This window comes from Xiphias gladius, chromosome 21, assembly GCF_016859285.1.
Source record: "Xiphias gladius isolate SHS-SW01 ecotype Sanya breed wild chromosome 21, ASM1685928v1, whole genome shotgun sequence".
NCBI lineage: Eukaryota > Metazoa > Chordata > Actinopteri > Istiophoriformes > Xiphiidae > Xiphias > Xiphias gladius.
The window spans coordinates 17,408,774-17,415,443 of record NC_053420.1 but is presented as its reverse complement, the minus strand read 5'-3'; positions in this window follow the sequence as shown (position 1 = coordinate 17,415,443).

Below are 6,670 nucleotides of genomic sequence, written 5' to 3'. Positions count from 1 at the left end.
TTAAATCATATTGTATTGGATGTAAATTAGAGAAAAATCCCGGCTTTACTGTCAGAATTTAAAGATATAATTGCACTCCTTACACAATTGAGCCTGAATCCTCAGATGCCTTTCTATATCAGTTATATGCGTTTCTATATTAAAACATGTATGTATTAAAAAACAGTAAGGACCTACTTGATTTTTGAGCTTACCTAATCTTTTCTTTATTACTATTACTTGATAAATTGGAATACATTGCTACAAAAGAGCAAAACAAAAGCATTTCTACAATTATGTATTCCACTAAACAGCTTTTTAGCACTGAACAATATATGACACACTGTGTAGACTAATACACTTTCTCTTTTATTTCCTTTGTAGCTTGTATCAATTTTGTCTTTTTTATGTCTGTATAAAAGATGCTTTATTATTCTAAATGTCTATTTCCTTTTATTTTTGCGTGGTTTTACCATCTTTAATAACAGCTCATTTTGCAGGACTCTGAAGAATGGCCTTACAAACAGCACACGCAAGCTTCAGTAAAGAATTAACCTGAATGATCCAAAAGCCCTCAGTACTTTGCACAGATTCCATCATTTGATATCACTGGAGGATAGGTTGAATGAAGGAAAATAACATAAGACAAGACTTTTTCCAGATGTTTATATTCCTTCTTTTGTCTAATCAAGTCCATCTCTCAAAATTTAAAGTCTGTTAAATCTAACCATAACTCCAACCAGGAAATCTGAGCATGGAAAATCTGTATTACATAACATTTGAATTACTTGTGGTGCCTCTACTGTGACAGCCCTGATACTCTTCATTCCAGTTGATAAGGAGAGAAGTGATCCTGAACGGCAATTTGAAGTACAAAAAATATGGTATAACCAATTCCAGGTTTACCATTGGAAAAATATGATTATACCAGCTTTGACAGTTGTTTTCGTTGTTACTACTGGGAAAGTCTTACTACACACTTTCTCCACACTTAAAGAATTGTGGATTGATCATAACATCTTGTCCTTGAACTGGAAAATGCTTAGCAGGCTTTCGAGGCCTCACAGACAGTGAGCATATAAGGAACTTTTACAGCAGTAAACTCTTACCAGAGACCCATATAACCCCAAAACCAATAAAAAATATCTGAATCTCATTATTCCCTGTTTTAGTAATATATTTTTTCACACAGTTATCATCAAAGACAGGAAACTTGGCATGTGCTATGATTGTATTTTACATTATTTTAAAATGTTGGCCGTTTTATAACCTTGATTGAATGCATTTAGAGAAGGTAGTTTGACATCTCCCTTCATGACATAATGGCTAAATGGAGTTTAAAAGTGTTCTGCCAACGCTGCTATTTTATTCTCAAATTGCTTTTTACTTTACCTGTAAAGGGGGCATTGTACCTGAAGATGAACAGAAAAAAATTACTCCCATCATACAACAACCTTGGTTTCAAAATAGCATAAAATGGGGTTTGTAGAAAAGACAAGAAATACAAAGTACATGTTCTGCAGATACTAGTGAGCCCTCAGATGAAACATTGACCTTGAAGGTAAAGACACTGTGTCTGTAAAGAGACGTTTCTAATTGGATGTGTGGCACAAACAGCTGGTGTATTCCAGCTGTCATGCTGTAGTTTGTGGGCTGTGGCCATTACAGTCCTCAACATCTTTGATCATGTGTCCTTATCAAGGCACTAAGTGCTCAATATCTCTGCAGTCTGGGCTCCATTGCTCCCGAGATATGAATAAATGTTGCATATATGTTATGTGTAATTCTAAAGCAGTTATGTGAAAGGACAATTTCCAGTTTCTGTGTGTAAAATGGCCACCAAGATAATCTAAGTAAACATTGTTTGCAAACACAGACTATCTTTGTGGTGCAGTTATAATGTATTTTGATGTTTGCACGATTCCATGTCTCAGATGAGTCCTGCTAATGTTGTTAAAGTCAAGAAACAAATTCACATTCTAAAGGTGCACATGAAATGTTCACTTTCCACTCAGATTTGACTACAATTTCAAAGCCCAATCAGAAATATTTGGACCAGATTAATCACCATATATATCCACACCCATTTTCCAAAATACGTGTGGATATACGGTAAACATGTGTGTATTATAACTGATCATAATTTTTAAAAAGCTTGTATTACTCAAGTGTTTAGAAACATTACTCATTACAACGAACCAACGCTTCATAATACATTGATAACATCTTAGCATTGAAAGACCTGCCAATCAGTTTGGGAGGGATGACAGGGTTCAATTTGAAATTCTGATGATGGGGCAACCCTTTTGTTGACAGTCATATTTTGGCCTTAAACATAGTAAGGACACACGATTTATAAAAATGAATAAATGAAAACAGTTTCAAACAGGAGAATGCCCTAACAAATGCCAGCAACACATACAGTGCAAAGTATTCTTCCCTGCCTCCTGGAGCATTGAACTAACTATTCGACCTTCCAGGAGAAGCTAATCCACTGCATCAAAGGTGCTCAGTGATGTAAGTGTAAGATTTACTGTAAGATTTACTGTATGTAAAATGCATTCTTCTGATAATTCACACATGATAAAAAAAGCAGCTTTTCTTTACGTGTGCAAATAATAGAAAAATAGTATCTGCTAATTACTAGTATTTGTCCTCATAGTCTCTGAAACTGGTCAAAGAGACATTATAATGCAAATGTATTTATGTTAGATCATGTCACATGTGTGTTTCAATGTGATTATTCACTCACATGAATGTCCAGAGGGATTTATGTGTGGTAATTAGATTTTTCCTGGTGGTTTGGGGGATGCAACCCCCAGAGCCTTTGGCCAGTTAAATCATTTCACAGTGTTGCCAAAGCATAATGACTCTTTTCACGTGGTGTCCATGGCATTATCAAACAATCTGGTGACAAGGATTGCCTTGCAGAGGAAAATGAGACCACTTTCATTTGTACAGCTGTTTGACATGTATCACAGGAAATATCAAAGAAAATCGCATGCCTTTGTAATAGGCTGCAGTCTGTTATCATCTCTTTTTTCACCATTCATTATTACCTCCATGAAGGGGGTTATGTCATCATTGGTGTCTGTTTGTTGGTTTATTTATCAGCAGCATTACACAAAAAGTATTGAACTGATTTGCAATGAACTTGGTGTATGTTGTCTGACATTGGCTTTGGCAGAGTTCTGCACTCTCTGAGTGCCCTTCTAGTCTCCTCTGTGACTAGTGTCAACACTCTAAGAATGCAAGAAAGTCAGAGTGTTTCAGATGTCAATTAAATTATAAATGTCAAGGCCTATCAGGCTGCTCTATTTCAAATTATTGTGTCAGGTCTGATGAATTGTATTCATTTTGCCAAAGATAATATTATACAGCTTTACTTTGCTTTTTTCCTGATTGAAGTTTTTATACTGAATTAATTCATTCAGTTGTGTTAGTTTGTGTGTGTCTGTGTGTGTGTGTCGGACATTCCACTGCTTCATTTATTCTTACTTATTAAATCACAAAAGACATGGTGCATGCTTTGAATTCTGTAGACCTGCACTGAATGACAAAGTGCCTACACTGAGCTGTTTCAAAAAACCACAATATATGACCTATTGTATGGTAAATACTCATGCTGAAATTAGATAACACAGACACATGAACTGACACATACACATATGAATCATGTAGAATGGACGCACAGTAAAGTCTGTTTTGTATCAGATGATTTCAGCTGGAGTTTGACCAACCACTGTCCTCTTCCAGCACTTTGCTGAGACATTCAGATGGGTTTGGAAACTGGGAATGTTTAATCACTTGTTGCTTGGCCAGGAAGTAATTATATGCCTATATTAGCAAGATGACATGATGTACTAAATGCCGGCGAGACTGTCTCAGGTTTTCAGGAATTGTGTTACAGATTTAACCCATTAGCAGGTCATTTATGCTGGGTCTCTTATAGTGTGGAATTTTTTAATGTTTTTTTCAGTGCAGAGTTGTATTTCTGATTCTGTGTGTTTAAGGATTATCTACAGTACATTAAGCGTTTTTTGATATTTTTTTAGACTGAACTTGTCATCATTTTTTTTTTTTTTTTGGTTACTCTGTGCATCTTTCTAACTCTCTCCTCACACGGAGAACACATTGCCATGATAGAAAAATATCAAACAAATGTCTAGTCAGGGACGGTGCTAGTGAATTCTTTTGGTGCACCCGGAGCTGACTCCAGTCACTCTAAGAGAACAAACGAAAACAAAATCTTCTTAATATTTAACATTTTATTGATTATTCCTAAATCCCTTTTTTCAAGTTCAGTTGCAGTGGTAATGGTTTAGACTGTTATTTCTTGAAAAACAATCAATTAAAGGCAGTTAGATTTTCTCATTTAGTGAAACCTTAAAGATCCCCTCCAGACATGTTTTTAAGACATATGTACATATACTCAGCTTTGAATAATAACGTGTGTTTGATATGTTTTTACACAAAAACAAAGTTTCATTAACTTGTTAAAAAAATATTCTACATCTACTCCTTTTTCCTCATTGAAAAATCCAGAAAATATAAAAATGCAAATATTTTTCATTTTTAATATTTAACTTCTGAACACAAGTTGTCTCCTACTTCACTGAAAATATGTGTGCTGGAGGCCTCAAGTTTCCATGTCACACTTATGTAAGGTGCCTATTGCAGCATGATTGCCTTCTAAACCACAGTAGCTCTGATATCACAAAATCATCTTGTATGATGAACTGAGATTTAAAGTGAGCACAGAGAAAACTTTCCTTTGTCAGCAGATGAAAGTAAGAATAGCCTTCTTCTGACAAACTCTGCGCATACATCATTCAGCAAAGCGAAGGTCAAACATCTAAGTAAATTAACACCCAGCAAAAGACATTTCTGAGTGGAATAGGGCTTAAAAAATAAAGGACTACTGTACCTCGTTCTCAGAAGTTGATTAATTGAGTTCCATTTTATGAATCTTGCTTCTTTCACAATATGAGAGGCAAATTCTTGCACATTATAGGGCTGTTTGATAGGTGGAAAAGTTTTTGATTATTACGTAACTTTTGAGAGGCAATAGCTCAGTGTATGTGTCTATGATTTTAGGTTGAAGAAGCTCATCAACAGACCCCTGCTCTGGACGTTATGCACAATCCTGAACCAGCGTAGCATCTGCAGAGTAACATGTCACACGAGGCAGAAAGCTGTGGGGAAATCTTGATCAGCTTTTCTTTGGATAAGTGTAGCATGTGTAGCACTTGACGTGAAATAAAACAAGCATCACACATAAGAAATACATCAAGAAAACCATAACTGAGGTTTCAGATTCATCATTTTAGGCAGCTTTATAGTGGCCTGTTGCTGCTATTGAAATATGTTTCAGATGATGAGAGTATGCTGCTACAGACAGTGAGAAAATCTGTATTGCCCTTTTCACTTGAACGTGCACCTAAAGCAAGTGCCAACAAACATACCTTAAGATCACTGTAGCATATTCATAACTTTCTTATGCCCAGGGAAAAATGGGCTTCCATGGGAAAGTTAATCCAGGCAGCAATATGCTTTCCCTAAAAGGTATTTTGCTCAGGCAAAATAGTTGTATGAGAACATAAATCCTGGGATACAGCATGGTAAAAATTAAAGTCCACAGGCTGAAGTGAATCTGAGGTTCAAATGTACACAATAACTGTGTGATCCTTGATGGGTATTTGACACCATGTATGTCATAGTGCAGACGTTTCAGACAAAGGACTGTTCTTTGCTTTGCTTCATCTGTGCTAAGCTATTATCTTTTCTCCACATAGTGTACCTCTACCTAGTGGGACCCTTTGCAAGTGAGCCATCCAGCCCTGTGTAAGCTAGTGCACAGGGCTGGACCAGTCTGGTATCTCAACAATGGCTGTAGCTGTGGGAAAATAGAGCAAACAGATTAAGCCGGAATTGTGTCTGGTGTTGAACAATGGACATAAACATGCCAGATGTCCTTGAAGATGCTAACGACAGAGCTCTGTTTCAGTAATTAATTCTTAATTGATTTTTCATGTGGTATACGTGTTTTGCTTCCACATTGTTAAAATTTGCCTCCGTTTCATTTAGCAGGAGACGAATGGCCGCAGTAACCCCTTTTGCATTTCCATTCCAAAACCCTGAGTCTCAAAAATATGGCAATTAAAATCTAGTGGCCACTCCTTTCCTGTTTTTTTTTTTAATGCATTTTAGTTTTAATGCCTTTCATGTTTACTACAGTATGTTTTAGATAACAATGAGTCTGTTTTGTGTCTTGGTTTTTATACAAATTCTATTATATTCAAAAGCCTACTTTTTAATTATTCGCAGTACTTTACTCACATTATTCAATACATGAGACATGAAATGCTATCTGCAGTTAAATTGAATTGAACTTGAGTTCCTCAACTGTAACAAGGCGGCTATAACTGACAGAGGCTGATAGTCTATATTTACATAACATATCACACAGGTTACATTAATTTTCTACCCAGAGGTCCAAGGGCCTTTGTCACTTAATTGAAAATGTGGGACAATAATATTTCTATAATTTGTTGTTAACCATGGACTATTAATTTCACTAGAAAGGATATTTACTCCACAACCAGAAACTAAACTCATCATATTACTTTCAATCAATCAGTAATGATGGTTGAATTTTAATGCTAATTTTCACAGCAACAGCAAATATAAC